We start from the raw sequence: 20,726 nt of genomic DNA on the forward strand, positions 1-20,726 counted from the left end.
TGAATCATTGTTTGCAAATTAAAAGTTTGGTTTTAATATAATTATGCTACAATTTTTCTCAATTTTAGGTTGTTTTATTTGGAATTTGTGAAAATATTAGTGATATTTATCAATTAGTTGGATTTTTATTATATTTTAATGATTAATTTAATTTATTTTGGTGGATAATTTTGAATTAATTATAGAATATATATTAACCTTGGTACTTAAATAGTTGAAATTTGGTATTTTACTTTTAATAGTTAATTTGAAATTGTTTTGATGGGTTATTTTGAATAAGTTAAAGATTTAAACCTTGTTATTAAATTAGTTGAATTTTGGAATGTTTAAATGTTTAACATTAAGTTGTTTTGATGGGTATATTTGAATAAATTAGAGATTAGTAACCTTGTTACTAAAGTAGATGAATTTTGGAATGTTTTAATGGTTACTTTTAAGTTGTTTTGATGGGTAATTTTGAAAAAATTAGAGATTAGTAACCTTGTTAGTTTAGCAATTTTGAATATATTAGATGAATTAAAGTAGTGAATACATAGTTTAGCAATTGTTAGTTCGATGAATGATGTGTTTTAGCTTATAAATAAATTAGTGAATTGACATGTTATGAGAAAGAAATAGTACATACATAATATTTAACCTAATTTTTGTTTATTTTTTTAATAGATTTGTGAATTGAAGCACGAGTTTAGGTTGATGACTACATATTGAGCTCAAGTGGGTAGTTGCTATATTGGTATGACTTATAAACTTTACTAAGCTATATTTCTTTCTATTTATCCATTTAATAAAAGTTTATTCATGAAATTGCAACTTGTGTATTGTTTGATTGCAAAAAAATACAACAATATATAGAATACTTGCATCATCATATGCCTAGATACCCGTTCAAGGCTTTCTCATTAGGAGAGAGTCTTGAATAGTCCTCGGTTGGGACTGTTCTTGAATATGTACTCTCACTTAGGCGGTGAATGTATGTTTTCTTTTTGATTTTAAGGAACATCTTGGCTTACCATTTCCTCACTATGTTCTCTTGGTACATATGTGGGTAATTAATTATCTACATCGTGTACTTGGAGAACTAGGGGGAAATGCTGCCGAATTTTCCTTTAAATTGGAAAGTTGACATACATTCACTAGTGAGAGTAGACATTCAAGGATGGGTTAGGTTGGAGTGATAAGGACCCTTTGGAAACATGCATTTTTCACTATATGAATTGTATATTCACGTTTTGTACTTGAATCTGATTTACATAAAATATGTACTTGAATTACACATTATTCATTATATGTTGCTATATATGTTTAGAGACAATTTACTAAATGGAGAAAGATCGTGGTTGGATGTATGGTAGACGCGATACATTGGAATTTTGGAATGAGGTTCAAGAGTTTTGCAAGAGGGCTTTAGCTTATAAAAGCAAACTGGGTGGCAAAGGCCTTTATTGTCCACGTGTTGATTGTAATAATGTGAATGTGGTCGATAGTGTTGAAATCATTAGAGATCATGTATTATGTCGTGGGTTTAGGCATTTATACCATGTGTGGATTTGGCACGGAGAAAGTGGAGAGTACAGTGGGGATCTTGATCGGAATGATGTGCGTGTTAGAAGCAATGAGATTCATGTGGATGAGGAATACGAGAATGATATGATGACTATATTGTTGATAATGGTGAGGATGGAGCCGATGATGATCAGGCGGATGAGGTCGAGGATGAACAAGTGGATGAGATGTTGCATGGTGTTGAAGGTGGAGTGTTTGAGTTATTATCGGAGGCTTCCAAAAAGCCTTTGTATCCCGGGTGCAAAAAATACTCCAAACTATCGGCCGTGCTAACACTTTTCAACATTAAGTCGAAGCATGGGTGGACGGACATTCGTTTTACTTCTTTGTTGACCGCATTAAGTGATATGTTGCCTGATGGGAATGAAATTCCTAAGTCTTACTATTACGCAAAGAAGCTCATGTGTCCCTTTGTTTGGAGTATAAGAAGATACATGCATGTCCTAATGACTGTATTCTGTATCGAAATGAGTATGAACAATTGCAGGAGTGTCCACAATGCAAGCGGTCGCGCTACAAGCGCATGAGTTGCAATCCTGGTACGGAGGGACCTCCTGCTAAGGTGTTGTGGTATCTTCCCATTATTCCAAGGTTTAAGCGTCTGTTCTCAATACCAAAAGACGCTAAAAACTTGAGGTGGCATGTAGAGGGAAGAAAGAAAAACAGAATGCTGAAGTATCCAGCTTACTCTCCACAGTGGAAGAACATTGATTTGAAGTTTGAGAAATTTAGTGATGAAGTCAGAAATTTAAGGCTTGGGTTGTGCACAGACGGGATGAATCCATTTGGCACTCTTAGTACCCAACACAGCACATGGGCGGTACTTTTAGTGATTTATAATTTTCCTCCTTGGTTGTGCATGAAACGCAAGTATGTAATGCTTTCATTGCTAATAACTGGTCCTAAGCAACCTGGAAACGACATAGACGTTTACCTTGCGCCGCTTATTGACGACTTGAGAAAGATGTGGGACGAAAGGGTTTCCGTTTTTGATGCTCATCAGAACGAGATGTTCACATTGCGTGCAGCCCTTATGTGGACCATGAATGACTTCCCTGCATATGGAAACTTGTGTGGGTACAAGGTCAAAGGGAAAAAAGCATGCCCCATATGTATTGATGACACATCAAGCGTATACCTTACTCATTCTCACAAAGATATCTACCTACGGACTCAAAGGTTCCTTAGGCGTGATCACCTGTACCGTAGGCAGAAAAAGGCTTTCGATGGAACAGTGGAAGAGGGTACTGCGCCTAGACCATTGATGGTGCTGAGATTTGTGCACGGGTGAAAGGGATACGAACGGTGTTTGGAAAATCAGAAAAAACTATGGTCTCAGCTGCTCTGTTTAAGAAAGAATCAATCTTTTGGAAGCTTCCGTACTGGAGAGAACATGACGTTAGGCATTGTCTTGATGTGATGCATATAGAGAAGAATGTGTGTGATGCTCTTTTGGGAACGCTTATGAATATCCAGAGCAAAAAAAAAGACGGAAAGGGTGCACGGTTAGATTTGAAAGAGATGGGGATTCGTCCAGAATTGTGGCCTCAAGAAAAGGTTAGAAAGGGGAAGGAACTGAGAAAAGAAGATGAAAATGTTTCGAAAAAAGGGAAGGAGAAGAGCAAGGGAAAGGGAAAGGCCAAAGATGCGTCAAAGAAGAAAGTTGAGGGTAAAGGGAAGGATGAAAAGAATTATTTACCCCCGGCTTGCTATACATTGTCAAGGGTAGAGAAACGTATGTTTTGTGCATGTCTGTACGGCATTAAAGTTCCATCAAGGTACTCATCTAACATGAAAAGATTTGTAACCTTAAATGGAGAACTGAAGTTGACAAGTATGAAATCCCATGATTGTCACATTATGATGCAAGTATTCCTACCGATTGCAATCCGTGGTGTTCTACCGAAACACGTAAGGGAAGAAATTACAAGCCTTTGTTCGTTTTTCAATACAATTTGTAGCAAAGTTCTTGATCCTTGTACACTAGATGCTTTGCAAGCAGATGACGAGTGGAAAACTAGGTCGTTATCTAATCTCCCCTCGGTCAAACTAAATTTATAAACACTTAGCAAACCTAAATACGAGTATAGAGGCAAGTCAAGGGTCGAACCCAAAGGAACGGTAATGTTCAAGCACTTTCAATTATGCGCCTAAGCTAGGTCGAAGACGAAGGTAAGAGAGAATACTAACAACTAACAAAACAAGTAACCAAGGAAATAAAACACTAGGAACGGGGATGAACAAGTAATCATGTCAATTGCAACAACATGGGAAGAGCATGCCAATCAAAGGTTGTGAGGACTAATGATAAGAGCAATCAATAGGAATCAAAGAGCTATCTCCTAATTGTTAAGCTAGGGTTCACTATGAATAACAAACTAAGAGAATCACAATCAAAACCAATTGATAATTGCAATTCCTAAATCAATTGTTCATGTCATTAGCAATTACAATGCAATCTAGCGTAATTCTCAAGGCCAAATTGAATTACACACATGCAAACCTTCACTAATCACTTTAATCTCAACAATCAATCAACACAATCCCCAAATTAATCACAATTAATCAATCATACAAGTTTCACCCAATTCCTAGCCAAACAGCTATTCAAGAATCATCATCTATCAACTAACAACTATGGAAATCAAGAATCAACAAAATACCAAGAACAATTACACTAATCAAGCACCAAACATCAAAATTAAACCAAACAAACATGAAATTAAACAAAGAAATAAGGTGAGATAGAGTTAAGAATGCTCATTGATAATACAGAAGATCTTGAACACAATTGTCACACTTGCATCTTCAATCTCTAAATCACCATTGAAATTCCTCACTTTCTCTCTCTAAAACTACTCCTAATCTAGCCTAATCTAGAGAGAGAAGCTCTCAACCTAAGAGAGAGAAAACTAAGCTCTAAAACTAAAGAATTACATGAATGAAGAATAAAGGAAACCAAAAACTATATAAACAAAAGGAGAAAAGAAGCTTAAAATCGTAAAAGACCCAGAAACCCGCGCCCGCGGAGAAATCGGCCGCGCCTGCGGAGGGGAACGGACACCCCGATAGCCGCGCCCGCGGCCCAAGCCTGCGCCCGCGGGGCCAAGGCCCACGCCCTCGGGGAGCCCTCGGGACAACCGCGGGTGCTTACTGCCCAAATACGACAGTTTTGGAGCTGCAGCAACCCCGCGCCCGCGGCAGTTTTCCAGGGCCAACTTCAGAAGGGTGTAACTTCCGATCTAAGAATTGTATGAAGGCGTGCGACCTATCCTTGGACCGAGGGTCGTGATTTGAAATCTTCCTCCACCCAAAACAGTGGTGTAACGCTTGTGGCATCGTCAAGGGAGTTTGCAAGTTCTAAGGATAAATCACCTGTCGATGCAGAGTTGTCATACTATGGTCGAATTCAAGAAATATGGGAGCTTGATTATTGTGACTTCACGGTTGCTCTTTTCAAGTGTAAGTAGGTTGATAATATCAGGTGTAACGTCAAATATGAGGACTTTACTCTTGCAGATCTTGGCCACTTGAATGATAGTGCTGAACCATTTATCCTTGCATCTCAAGCTAAGCAAATGTTCTACGTAACTGACCCAGTGGATTCAAAATGGTCTATAGTGCTAGCTGGAAAAAGAAGAATCCTAGGCATTGGAGATGTTGAGGATGAGGAATAATATGATGCGTTTGATGATTCAGCAGTTTTCATTGTTCCTAAACCTGTTGTACTAAATGACATAGACAACGAAGCAGGTTATATGCAATCAGATCACAACGAAGGAATTTCAGATGGAGGTAGTTTGATTAAAAGTTAGTAATGGTTTCATTGCAAATATAGTTTAGTTATCATGTATATAGGAGCATAAGTAGGCGAAAATGACCATAAACAAACATGTTTGTAGTTTCAAATTGCCTAAGTGTACTCATTATCATGCTTATATAAGGTTATAGGACCATAAGTAGGTGAAAATGGCTTAAATAGCTTCTACTTAACCCAATTCCTTTGTTTTGTGTATGAACTAACATTTATTCATTCTACCAACCTATATTCATTATATTTAACATGTTTGTAGTTTGAAATTGCCTAAGTGTACTCATTATCATGCATATACAAGGTTATAGGACCATAAGTAGCTGAAAATGGCTTAAATAGCTTCAACTTAACCCAATTCCTTTGTTTTGTGTATGAACTAACATTTATTCATTCTAACAACCTATATTCATTATATTTAACATGTTTGTAGTTTGAAATTGCCTAAGTGTACTCATTATCATGCATATACATGGTTATAGGACCATAAGTAGGTGAAAATGGCTTAAATAGCTTCTAATTAGCCTAATTCCTTTGTTTTGTGTATGAACTAATATTTTTCATTCTAAAAACCTATATTCATTATATTTAACATGTTTGTAGTTTGAAATTGCCTAAGTGTACTCATTATCATGCATATACAAGGTTATAGGACCATAAGTAGGTGAAAATGGCTTACATAGCTTCTACATAACCCAAATCCTTTGTTTTGTGTATGAAATAACATTTATTCATTCTAACAACCTATATTCATTATATTTAACATGTTTGTAGTTTGAAATTTCCTAAGCTTACTCATTTGCACTCATACTTTACTATACACTAATATTGTTTTATGATTGCTTTGACAGGTGCTTATATCTCATGGCGGACGATCATGACCCTAATTGTTTAGAGGACAAAGACGATGATGAGTATAAGGACGAGTACGAGGATGAGGACGATGATGAGCCTTATGATGTGAATAAGGAGGATGACTTGGGTGAGCCAGAGGATCAGGCTCAAGATGAGTTCGAGCGTAGGCTTTAAGAATTTGAAATTTCAGCTGAACGTGCACCGCCTATTGAAAATACAGCACGTGAGATTGTTGGTGAGAACCCGACTCCCGAAACTCATGGCCAAGGACAAGATCAAAACAACACAGGGGGTGGAGGGGGGGTAAAGGCACCGACTCAAAGAAAGGGAAGGGGTCCGACGACAAGTTTTAAGAAACCGGACGGTCCCATGGTCATGGAGTATGACAACAACGGCCAACCCGCGCCCAAATGGCGTCGACAATATGCTAATCAAGTTGGCATGTGTGCGCGGAAAATATCCATTACACTTGTAATGCGGTAAGTACCTCCGGGTTTGATTCAAACATTTTGGGATGATACAAGGGTAAGTGTGTTTTTGGCACATTTAGACAATTTAAGAAATCTTAACCTTATGGTTGTTACTAAATAGAAACTTATAATCGGTTTTAATTGGTGCTTGCAGAGGTTGTTTTCTATTTATAATGATCCCGAGAAGAGAAGGGTGTTTGAATCTTTATTAGTGGAAAGATTCAGAGGTTTTAAGACCAACTTGACTAATGGGTGGATCTACAAGAAGAAGAAGAAATCAAATAAGAAGAAAGCTGATGAGGATGACCTTCTCCCGTGGCAAAAATGGCCGACCATGTCAAAAGAAGACTGGGAAGAGTTTCTTAGAATGAAGACTGTAGACACCCAAATGTGTCTCCCAAAAACCAAACCCAGTGATGAATACCTTTCACGTCATTTGATTATCGAACGAAGCGAAAGTGTGAAAAGTCTAGTGATGAGGATGTTTTTATTAAAATATCTCTTCTTTCTGTTTTTGAAAATATTTTGTTTCTTACCCTATTTTTTAAAACGTGCGTTCCAGTTTAGTTTGGTCCATGATATGGGTCCAATAATGGTGTATTTGGATGGGGCTTGAAAAGACCTTTCCAAAGATATATTATAAGCCCAATTCCGATTAATAATGAGGAAGTTATGGCCAAAATACTAAACTGGGCTCGAACCGGATTTTACCTACGACCCAATGATCATGTGGAGGGTCCAAAGGTTTAATCCTATTCCTAAAACTAATTAGGATTAATTAGAAGCTTCTATAAGTTTCTAAAAGATCTTAATTATCCTTTTTGAAAAGATAAAATCAAAGAATTTGAGTTAAATAAAAACTTTCCTTTTTTAAAACTTTCCTTTTTCTTAAATCCTAATTCTATTCGAATTTAAAGATGTTCAAAAACGGTCAGATTTTATTTTCGTGCCTCATAATCTTTATCAAAAATTTTTATGGTTTGATAGATCTTGAAATTATCTTTCCAATGATATATTATAATATTAAATCTGAGCTATAACGAAAAAGATATGAATTAGATATGAAACTCTATCAAAAACTGATATCGTCCTACTATTTCTGCTATATATTTTTATCTAAAATATATTTTAATCGGATTCTAATTGGGTTGGAAAGTATACTTCAAGAGCTTTCCAACGACATATTATATGCCTTATTTGGACTTCTAGATCAAAAGATAAGATAAAAACAAAATCCGCAAAAACTGCTGTCCATCGAGTTTTATTTCGATTCGAATTCGGATTGTCTTCTTATTCGTCGACCCTCTTTTTTCTTTATAAATATAGGTCATATCTCCCCTTCTACAATCATCAATTCTCACAAATTCTCATCAACTCTCATCAAGAATTTCTTGATTCTCTCTCTCTTTTTCTAGCCTAGCCTTTTACAAACATAATTCCTCATACATTAGCACTAGACACACCTAGCATAATTCGAAGTTGCCTTCGCCCTAGACGTGAAAGGTTTTAATTTCTGAGGGTTTGGTCCAAAATATCTTTTTCAATTATTTAATTTAATTGTTTTAATTAATATTTTCCTTGAAGTTACTAACGTGTGTATTTTGTTATTAGAAAGAGGTACGAGACATCCAAGTAAGTTCTTTAATTGTTTAATTGATATTATGATGTAGAAATCTTTCTTATGTTGTTATTTTGATTCTTGGTATCATGTTAGGATGTTTTCCTTGATTTGATGTTTAGGGTGGCAACAATAAATTACTAGTATCATGTCTAGGGTAACTTTAATATCAAGTATGATTAAAAGTATGATGTCTTTTATTTTCTTCCTAATATTCATGATTGTTAGTATCATGTTAGGGTTAAAGCTTTGATTTTTTATGTTTAGTGACATGATAGGGCTTGTTATTAATCTTGTTAGTATCATGCCTAGGATCTTGCTATTCTTATGCTTTAACATGATTATTGTAATTATGATTATAATTTTATGATGATGATTATTATAATTATTATTATGATTATTATTATTTTTATTATTATTATTATTATGATTAGTATTATTTTTATTATTATTATTATTATTATTATTATTATTATTATTATTATTATTATTATTATTATTATTATTATGTTGCTTGATATTTATTGTTATTGCTTGATCACACCTTTTATGCATGTTTAAAGGGAATTTGTACTTGTAATCACGCTTAAAAAGATAATTAGTAATCTTGTTTAGGGTTAATATGATTATAATTCAAGTGATCGCTAATAATAGTTTATTTGTGCATTAATATTCAACCAACATAGATTAAACAGGTTTAGGGTAATCCTATTGATTGCATGTTAGTCAGAAAGCGCACATGAATACGATCAGAATAAAGTAGAGGCCTATTATTAGGGCAGGTTCAATCTCTTTTAGGTTGGATTTGTACCTTCATCCCCAAACTACCGGTCATGGTTGAAGACCTATTGGAGTTGACGATCTCCTGGATCGTTAAGGGGTGTAACCTTCACCTCGTGAACGGTTTACAAGTTTCTAAAACTTGTTGGCGACTCTTTTGCTCTATCTTCCTTCCTTTTGGATGCCACCGTACTTTAAAGTATGATCACAGTGGGGTTCAAGCTAGGGATGATGCTTGAAATATTACCTACAGTTTTTGGCGACTCCGCTGGGGAGGATTTCTATTTTAATTCCTGATTTTATTTCGGCAATGATTTAGAATGAGTGGATGAGACTTGAAAAGTTCTAAGTATTTCATGTGCGTAATTTTGATTAACATTATTGTCATATGCACAAAAAAGATCTCATTGGAAAGACCATCCGTGATGAGTTAAAACATAGGATTTTTACACGTAGGAAATTTGAGGAATATCTTTCACAACTAGAATCGAAATAATGCTGCGCGAAACTGGAAAATTTTATCGAGCACAGAAAGCTGCTGAGGCGTGTAGGAACTAGCGTTAGGGAACAAATTCTAGCGCCAATTATTTGACTTTAGCGTCAAGCGACAGTTTGTCGCCAGGCACTAAAGCCAAATTGTGGCGCTGGCCTCTGTTTGCTGGTGCCAAGTTCTTCCAATACCAAGCCAGAAATATGCGTTCTAATTTTGACCAGCTTTTAGCACTGTTTGCTTGATCCTACTTCCTTATTGAGTTTTTCTCACTTTTCTGAAACCAATATGTGTTCTACATATGGACATAACCTTCTGGGAATTCATGCTCCATCTACTTGATTGAACGCTCTGAGCAACAAAGGGTACATCCGTGAAGGTTGAATTCACCAAACCATAGAAGCGAGTTTTTCTAAACTCGCGGTGTCCCATCCACTCGCGCCAACCCTTCACGGTTAGGCTTCCGCGCTATGCATCCGGACAATTAACCATGGACCCTCTATTGACTAACCCATATCCCGAACTTTAGAGAACTAGAGCCATGGTTAGGTTGCAAACTCATTGCATCATATTGTGCCTACTTGACTAATTGTGCATCATATGTTGTGCATACTCTATGTGATTTTTCCTAACCGTTTGTTTGACTTATGTTAAGACTAAATAAACTGATTAATGACTAAAGGAATTTGTTTAATTAATTAATTAATTTGAGCTAATAAATAAACATAAAATCGAGTCATAGTTCCTTTAAATCAACCCGGATTTTTATTCCCGTATACTGCACAAGCGTTACCCTTTTTTGGTCATATCCCGAGTTCTAGGAAGAACTACGAGTCATACAACCTATGGATCTGTAGCCCCAAGTTTTATATTTAATTTGGAGTTGGTTTCATCCCAATGAGAGTCACATATCAAAAGTTATGACTAAAATACCACAGCCTGTCCAGTTTAATGCATATACGTGAAGTCTTAACTTAGTCTTTGCTTGAGTCTAGCCACATGGTCATGAACGAGTCTTAACATGTAACTACACTCACTAGTCTTAGTACACAGTTTGTATATGTCACCATGACCATGTATTAGGTTCATGCATGAGTCGTTTTCCGTCATTTGAGTTGGGGGTACATGCTATTCCTAATTTTTTCATATCGATCTCTCCATCTACATCATCTTTCCATTCTCTACATGCTTTCTCCATATCATATCCTTCATTCTTCCTACCTTCTTCCATCCATGCATGTTGAATCGAGTTTCTCACCAAGATTTCATGCTTAGGGATGGCAATTTAATCCGAGTTCGATTCTAATCCGATCCGATCCGAAGGAAAAAATCCGATTCGAATCCGTTTAAAATTAGTCCGAATCCGAATCCGATAAAATAGATCTGAATCCGGATAAGAGGTGGATCGGACTTGGACCCTATGCAAAGTCCGACGGAGTCCGATCCGAGTCCGAATCCGAGAGTATAAGCATATGCTCTATAACTTGGGACAATTATTTGCATGTTTTATGACAAAATTTTGTTATGTAACTTAGTTTATAATTTAAATATGTTATGTTTATACTTTAATTGGTATGAAAATACAAGCAATTATAGGTATATGACATTACAAAAAATAAAAAAATAAAAAAATATTCGGATCATTTCGGAGGTCCGTATAAACGGATCGGATTCGGATCCGAAAATTACAAGTCGGATCGGATTCGGACTCGGATTTTTTGGATTTGGACTCGGATTCGGATCCGAGTCCAGGGTCCGTTTATTAAGTAGATAGGATTCGGATTTAGCCACATCCGACCCGAATCCGATCCGTTGCCATTCCTATTCATGCTTTCTTCTTCTTTTTTTTCAAACCCTTTCCCCAATAAGTCTAGCATAGGCACCCTTCATCCTCCTTGAATTTATTTCTTAGACTTCGTTTTTACCCTTCACTTTTTAAATAAAATGAGCATTTATTTCCTTGCATATGATCATTGCATTGCATTATATTAAAAAAAAAATAAATAAAAAATCCATGTCGAATTAAGCACAAGGTATACAATGATTTGAGGCACCCCTTGTAGCTACATCATATCACCTTTCACCCTTCAAATATGCAATCCTTTCTTGATACACAACTTTGAGCCTCGCCTAACAATAGACCTTTCTTTTTTCAACCCATATCTACCTACACCTTGGGATGGGATGGTGTGTAACTTATGCATTTTTTTTTAAAAAAAAAAAAAACTCGAGTGACTTCAAAAGATAAAATAGCAAAAAATAAGCAAAAAAAAAAAAAAAAAAAAGTGTACAAAAGGGAAAGTGTTCCAATGTCTTTGATATGAACACGTCTCAGATTGCGTCTCTTATCGAGTGCTCGGTATCGTGCCAAAGAAACATGAATGTCTAGTGAGTGACAGACCGCATGATCGGGATTGCCCACACTTATCAAAATAAAATAAATTCTAAAGCAAAAAAGAGATCAAAAAAAAAAAAAAGCTGAAAAAGAGAAGGAACTCAAGCATAAAAATATAAAGATTCAAAAGCAAGGTTGCACACCTTGGGGGCTTATCTAGGGTCTTGAGCCTTTATCCCCTTCTTTTATAACCTTTAGCCTAACCACATAACAGCCATTAAAAAGACCTTTTTGAGGTATACACACTTGTCTGAGGTTCGGCTAGAGCTACGTTCGACCTGATTCCTAACGGATACGTAGGCAACCTCACATCGAGGTGCGACCGTAATAAAATTGCATTCATATTCACATTCACACACTCACACCATGATCATATCAAGGGATCCCCTATGCTCATCCCTATTCATTTAGATCTAGACTTGGGGGCTTGATCCCTACATCATTAGCGTACCTAGCCTAAGAGTCACCATTATTTGACTCTTCTTAAAATAATATCTTTCCACACACTTAGCCCTTGCGGCCTAACTTTAGTGTCACTTTCACTCACTGCACAGATACATGACCAAATATACTTTCCCTTAGGAGCCCTTTGTCATGAAATCTTAACACAACGTTGAAGCATGTATTGTCATATCAAAATCACTCATCAATCATAATCATCATTGCATCGAAGTATGAAGTGCTTAGTCTCCGCGCCAAAGTTACCTAAATACTTTCATTATCGAGTCAACTAGGATAGTCTAAGATGTTACAATCCTTGTACTAACATTTGATTAAGCTCATTCACACATGCATTCGAAAACTTCAATTCTTTTTTCGCGTCGTTCTTTTTCGGGAGAAAGTCGTTACCCTCCACAAAAATGACGGAAAATTTTTGCTTTTTTGCATTTTCGAGTCGCACAATCATAATACAATGCACACACGGGTCATGAGTCACATATGTCATTTCACTTTGAGTCGAGTCAACCGCAAGTCAATCATAGTGAGTCAAGTTTATACCTTGAGTCATGTCAAGTCAATGAGTCAAGCAACACTAAGTCTTAGGTCAACCCTAAAGAAAGACAAGCAAAGTCATATGGTCAAAGATTAAATGCAGGTGCATCCTAGCAAGCATGAACATTCCCGGATTTTTTCGAAAAAAAACCGCAAATATGATACATGAGATTCTTCCAAGATGAGAGGAGTTTGAGCAAAATTACATAGATCAGTAAATTAGAGATGAAGAGCTTTAATTTACAAATGATTTGAGCGGATTTGGTTGAAAGGAAACGACCAAGTTCAAAGTTCGAAGCGAAACCGAGCAACAACGGCAGCAAGAGCAGAATAGGGAAGACCCGACTCCAGTACCAGACAACAACATCTGGAGTTTAGCAACAGATTTCAGCGCCTGGCACTAGATCTCAGCGTCTGGCGACAGAGACAATTCTTAACGCCAGAGATATTTCAGTAGCGACAGAGCTCAAAGCCTCTCAGAATGGTTATTTTGACCTTGTACATCAATTTCGGGTTCCTTGGTACGCCAGTTAGGCCTTATAAGCAAATTGACATGATTAGTAGTCGGCTCGATTACAATCGTAGTAAGTGATTGACCTGACAAAAAATCGTCTCACTTAGCGTACGCGCCTAAGCACTAGCTCATTACAAGCACCAACGTATCAGTTTAAAAGCAAGCACTTAAACGACAATATTTCCAAATACGGATTATCGCGCATTCTTCTTAAACGACAATATTTTCAAATATGGATTGTCGCGCATTATTCTTAAACGACAATTTTTCCGAAAATTGGATTGTCATCCCCAACTAACAATACTTCCAAATATGGATTGTCGTGCATCTTCTTCAACGACAATTTTTTCCAAGATTGAATTGTCATCTCTGGTAAAGTTTCCAAGCGTGGATTGTCGTGCTCCTTCTCTGTTTGGCAATTTTTTCCAAGTTCGGATTGTCATCGCTCGCAATTTTTCCGAGACTGGATTGTCATACACCCAGTTCCCTATGGCAAAATTTCCCAAAGGATTTTTGTAGGTCTCTATTCATCATAAATTTCGGCAAAGGTTCCTCAACGCAGATTGTCATTCATTTCAATAAGTGGCAAATTTTCCCGAAGTGGATTGTCGGTCGACTCTATTTTGCAAATGTTCCAAGACGCGGATTGTTAATTGTGGCAATATTTCCTAAAAGGATTGTCGCATAGCGTTGGCAATTTCCAAGGTGGATCGTGCTTTCAAGAGTTATATTCCAAGATGTGGATTGTCGATCGTAGCAAAATTCTTATGACAGATTTTTACGAAGCATTGGCAACTTTTCCCAAAATTGCATTTTGGCAAATTTTCCGAGATACGGATTGTCGCTTCATCGTAGCAACATTTCCAAGGATGGATTGTTACGAAGCATTGACAACTTTCCCTAAATCGGATTGTCATACATCATACAAGAGAGTTGTGTTGGCAACTATTCCCAAAGAAAAAAGGATTGTCATCACAGCAAAAGCACCGACATGCTGGTTCACAAGCAGCAAAGCGCCGACGTACAGGCATAACGGAAACTAACCCAGTGGATTCAAAATGGTCTATAGTGCTAGCTGGCAAAAGAAGAATCCTAGGAATTGGAGATTTTGAGGATGAGGAAGAATATTATGCGTTTGATGATTCAGCACCTTTCATTGTTCCTGAACTTGTTGTACTAAATGACATAGACAACGAAGCAAGTTATATGCGATCAGACCACAACGAAGGAATTTCAAATAGAGGTAGTTTGATTAAAAGTTACTAATGGTTTCATTGTAAATATAGTTTAGTTATCATGTATATAGGAGCATAAGTAGGGGAAAATGACCAAAACTAACATGTTTGTATTTTGAAATTGCCTAAGTGTACTCATTATCATGCATATACAAGGTTATAGGACCATAAGTAGGTGAAAATGGCTTAAATAGCTTATAATTAGCCTAATTCCTTTGTTTTGTGTATGAACTAATATTTTTCATTCTAAAAACCTATATTCATTATATTTAACATGTTTGTAGTTTGAAATTGCCTAAGTGTACTCATTATCATGCATATACAAGGTTATAGGACCATAAGTAGGTGAAAATGGCTTACATAGCTTCTACATAACCCAAATCCTTTGTTTTGTGTATGAAATAACATTTATTCATTCTAACAACCTATATTCATTATATTTAACATGTTTGTAGTTTGAAATTTCCTAAGCTTACTCATTTGCACTCATACTTTACTATACACTAATATTGTTTTATGATTGCTTTGACAGGTGCTTATATCTCATGGCGGACGATCATGACCCTCATTGCGTAGAGGACATTTATGATGATGAGTATGAGGACAAGTATGAGGATGAGGACGAGGACGATGATGAGCCTTATGATGTGAATAAGGAGGATGACTTGGGTGAGCCAGAGGATCAGGCTCAAGATAAGTTCGAGCGTAAGCTTGAAGAATTTGAAATTTTAGCTGAACGTGCACATCCTAATGAAAATACAACACGTGAGATTGTTGGTGAGAACCCGACTCCTAAAACTCATGGCCAAGGACAAGATCAAAACAACACAGGTGGTGGAGGGGGGGTAAAGGCACCGGCTCAAAGAAAGGGAAGGGGTCCGACGACAAGTTTTAAGAAACCGGACGGCCCCATGGTCATGGAGTATGACAACAACGGCCAACCCGGTTCCAAATTGCGTCGACAATATGCTAATCTGGTTGGCATGTGTGCGCGAAAAATCCCCATTACACTTGTAATGCTGCAAGTATCTCCGGGTTTGATTCAAACATTTTGGGATGATACAAGGGTAAGTGTGTTTTTGGCACATTTAGACAATTTAAGAAACCTTAACCTTATGGTTGTTACTAAATAGAAACTACTAATCGGTTTTAATTTGTGCATGAAGAGGTTGTTTTCTATTCCTAATGATCCTGAGAAGATAAGGGTGTTTGAATCTTTATTAATGGAAAGATTCAGAGGCTTTAAGACCAACTTGATTAATGGGTGGATCTACAAGAAGAAGAAGAAATCAAATAAGAAGAAAGCTGATGAGGATGACCTTCTCCCATGGAAAAAATGGCTGACCGTGTCAAAAGAAGACTGGGAAGAGTTTCTTAGAATGAAGACTGTAGACACCCAAATGTGTCTCCCAAAACCAAACCCAGTGATGAATACCTTTCACGTCATTTGATTATCGAACGATGGAAAGTGTGAAAAGTCTAGTGATGAGGATGTTTTTATTAAAATATCTCTTCTTTCTTTATTGAAAATATTTTGTTTCTTACCCTATTTTTTAAAACGTGTGTTCCAGTTTAGTTTGGTCCATGATATGGGTCCAATAATGGTGTATTTGGATGGGGCTTGAAAAGACCTTTCCAAAGATATATTATAAGCCCAATTCCGATTAATAATGAGGAAGTTATGGCCAAAATACTAAACTGGGCTCGAACCGGATTTTACCTACGACCCAATGATCATGTTGAGGGTCCAAAGGTTTAATCCTATTCCTAAAACTAATTAGGATTAATTAGAATCTTCTATAAATTTCTAAAAGATCTTAATTATGCTTTTTGAAAAGATAAAATCAAAGAATTTGAGTTAAATAAAAACTTTCCTTTTTTAAAACTTTCCTTTTTCTTAAATCCTAATTCTATTCGAATTTAAAGATGTTTAAAAACGGTCAGATTTTATTTTCGTGCCTCATAATCTTTATCCAAAATTTATATGGTTTGATAGATCTTGAAATTATCTTTCAAATGATATATTATAATATTAAATCCGAGTTATAACGAAAAAGATATGAATTAGATATGAAACTCTATCAAAAACTGACACCGTCCTACTATTTCGGCTATATCTTTTTATCTACAAAATATTTTAATCTGATTAAAAATTGGGTTGGAAAGTAGACTTCAAGAGCTTTCCAACGAAATATTATATGCCTTATTTGTACTTCTAGAAAAAATGATATTATAAAACAAAAATGCGCAAAAACTACTGTCCATCGAGTTTTATTTCGATTCGAATTCGGATTGTCTTCTTATTCTTCGACCCTCTTTTTTCTCTATAAATAGAGGTCATATCTCCCCTTCTACAATCATCAATTATAATGAATTCTCATCAACTCTCATCAAGAATTTCTTGATTCTCTCTCTCTTTCTAGCTTATCCTTTTACAAACACAATTCCTCATACATTAGTACTAGACACACCTAGCATAATTCGAAGTTGCCTTCGCCCTAGACGTGAAAGGTTTTAATTAATGAGGTTTGGTCCCAAATCTCTTTTTCAATTATTTAATTTAATTATTTTAATTATTATTTTCCTTGAAGTTACTAACGTGTGTATTTTGTTATTAGAAAGAGGTACGAGGCATCCAAGTAAGTTCTTTAATTGTTTAATTGATATTATGATGTAGAAATCATGCTTAGGTTGTGATTTTTATTCCTGGTATCATGTTAGGATGTTTTCCTTGATTTGATGTTTAGGGTTACAACAATAAATTCCTAGTATCATGTCTAGGGTAACTTTAATATCAAGTATGATTAAAAGTATGATGCCTTTTATTTTCTTTCTAATATTCATGATTGTTAGTATCATGTTAGGGTTAAAGCTTTGATTTTTTATGTTTAGTGACATGCTAGGGCTTGTTATTAATCTTGTTAGTATCATGCCTAGGATCTTGCTATTCTTATGCTTTAACATGATTATTTTAATTATGATTATAATTTTATGATGATGATTATTATAATTATTATTATAATTTTATGATGATGATTATTATAATTTTGAACACACCTTTTATGCATGATTAATGGGAATTTGTACTTGTAATCATGCTTAATAAGATAATTAGTAATCTTGTTTAGGGTTAATATGATTATAATTCAAGTGATCGCCAATAATAGTTTAATTGTGCATTAATATTCAACAAAATAGATTAAACAGGTTTAGGGTAATCCTATTGATTGCATTTAGTCAGAAAGCGCACATGAATACGATCAGAATAAAGTAGAGGCCTATTATTAGGGCAGGTTCAATCTCTTTTAGGTTTGATTTGTACCTTCATCCGCGAACTACCAGTCATGGTTCAAGACCTATTGGAGTTGACGATCTCCTGGATCGTTAAAGGGTGTAACCTTCACCTCGTGAACGGTTTACAAATTCCTAAAACTTGTTGGCGACTCTTTTGCTCTATCTTTCTTCCCTTTGGACGCCACTGTACTTTAGTGTATGATCACAATGGGGTTCAAGCTAGGGATGATGCTTGAAATATTCCCTACAAAGACTCAAAAGAAAGCCATTGTAAGTTTGTGTAAATCTGATCTCAATTGAATAATAGCTTGACTCTTTTTGTAGCAATGATACTAACATTTGTTTCTATTTTGGAACTTCGAGAGCAAAATAAAAAGAATGCAGAGATGAAGGAATACGTCCATTGTATGGGGCCTAAGACATTTGCTGAAAAGAGACCTGAGTGGGTCGATAAGGGTTTATACCCTAAATCGCTTCTAGTGGCATCGAAGGAACCCTCTAGTTCCACGATCACTACTTTGGTGAGTCGTGCTGGTGATTTCTTTTGTTCTCTCCATACGTTTGATAAGGAAACCGGAAAATGGGTCATCAAGGGTCCGGAAACCAAAAAAATGGCAGATAAGCTTGTAAATTACCTATGAACTGTTGAATTTTAAGTCACTTTTGCATCTAAATCACTATACAAACCATTAACTGTCTTACTAACCTCATTTTTCCTTTTTCTATAGCTTAAGCACACTTAAGAGCTGGTGGAGGGCAAATTTGAACCAAGTGTGGAGAATAACCTTTTCACCATTAGGAGCCGCTGCCCGGGTAGTTTCGGACTCGGCAGCCGCTGCCGGGGCTGCTCCGGCATTGGAATCACGAAGCCCCGGGAGCGGCTGCAGTTGCTGAAGCAGCCCCGAAAACCGGCTCTGCGGCAGCCTGGGGTGCAGGAGCCCCGACAGCGGCTGCCTAGGGTGCAACAGCCCAGGAAGCCGCTACCGGGGCTGCTGCAGCCTCGGCAGCCCCTGCTTGGGCTGCTGCAGCCTTTGCAGGCGACTGCTGTGGCCTTGGCGAGGGTTGCCTTTGCTGTTCCGGCAGCGGGGGCGGCTCCCTCGGGTGTTCCGATTTGGCTGAAGTTGCGTATTTTTTTTTTTAAAAAAATTTGAGCAATTTTTTTTTTTTTAAAATAAACTCGGCAGAATGGCTTTTTGCATGCTTATTTTCTTCATTTCTCAACTTATGAACTTTTTATTTCTCAAACCATATCATAATTACATATTTTTAAGTGATTGTGAGTTGAAATTGCATAAAAGAAGCAAAGTTTTAAGTTTTTGGGCCCATTTCATCAAAATAAAGCCATTTTGAGCCGAAATGGCTACTCACTTGCCTATTTTCTTCATTTCTCAACTTATAAACTTATTCATTCTCAAACCATCTTATAATTACATATTTATAAGTGATTGGCAGTTGAAATTACATAAAAGAAGCTAAGTTCTAACGTTTTGGGTCCAATTCATCAAAATAAAGCCATTTTGAGCCAAAATGGCTTCTCATTTGCCTACTTTCTTCATTTCTCAACTTATAAACTTATTCATTCTCAAACCATATCATAATTACATATGTATAAGTTATTGTGATTTGAAATTGCATAAAAGAAGCAAAATTTTAAGTTTTTTGGCCCATTTCATCAAAATAAAGCCATTTTGAGCCAAAATGGCTTCTCACTTGCCTATTTTCTTCATTTCTCAACTTATAAACTTATTCATACTCAAACCATATCATAATTACATATGTATAAGTGATTGTGAGTTGAATCTGCATAAAAGAAGCTAAGTTCTAAGTTTTTTGGCCCACTTCATCAAAATAAAGCCATTTTGAGCCGAAATGGCTTCTCACTTGCCTATTTTCTTCATTTCTCAACTTATAAACTTATTCATTCTTAAACCATCTCATAATTACATATTTATAAGTGATTTTCAGTTGAAATTACATAAAAGAAGCAAAGTTCTAATTTTTTGGGCCCATTTCATCTAAATATAGCCATTTTGAGCCGAAATGGCTACTCACTTGCCTAATTTCTTCATTTCTCAACTTATAAACTTATTCACTCTCAAACCATCTCATAATTACATATTTATAAGTGATTTTCAGTTGAAATTACATAAAAGAACCTAAGTTTAAAGGTTTTGGGTCCAATTCATCAAAATAAAGCCATTTTGAGCCAAAATGGCTTCTCACTTGGCTATTGTCTTCATTTCTCAACTTATAAACTTATTCATTCTCAAACCATATCATAATTACATATTTATCAGTGATTGTGAGTTGAAATTACATAAAATAAGCAAAGTTCTAAGTTTTTGGGCCCATTTCATCAAAATAAAGCCATTTTGATGCGAAATAACTTATAATATGCCTATTTCTTCATTTCTCAACTTATAAACTTATTTTTTCTCAAAATATTTCAGATTTTGCATGGAAGAAAAACATCAAAGAGAAAGAGGGTGGAAAAGCCTAAAAGCATTGATCAACCTAAGAAGAAGCTAAGTGAACAAAGGTCCAAGAGTGAACAAGTGTCGAAGTTGCACTCTTCGAAAGGTTCACCCATGCAACCTACACCACTAGTTGAAGACATTGTTCTTTAATCGCTCTCTGCTTCCATGAACTTTCTTCACAACCATGCTTGTCATTTGGTCGATCCCATGGAAGTTGCACTTCCTAAGGCA

The sequence above is a fragment of the Chenopodium quinoa genome, unplaced genomic scaffold (assembly GCF_001683475.1).
Source record: "Chenopodium quinoa cultivar QQ74 unplaced genomic scaffold, ASM168347v1, whole genome shotgun sequence".
Classification (NCBI taxonomy): Eukaryota; Viridiplantae; Streptophyta; class Magnoliopsida; order Caryophyllales; family Amaranthaceae; genus Chenopodium; species Chenopodium quinoa.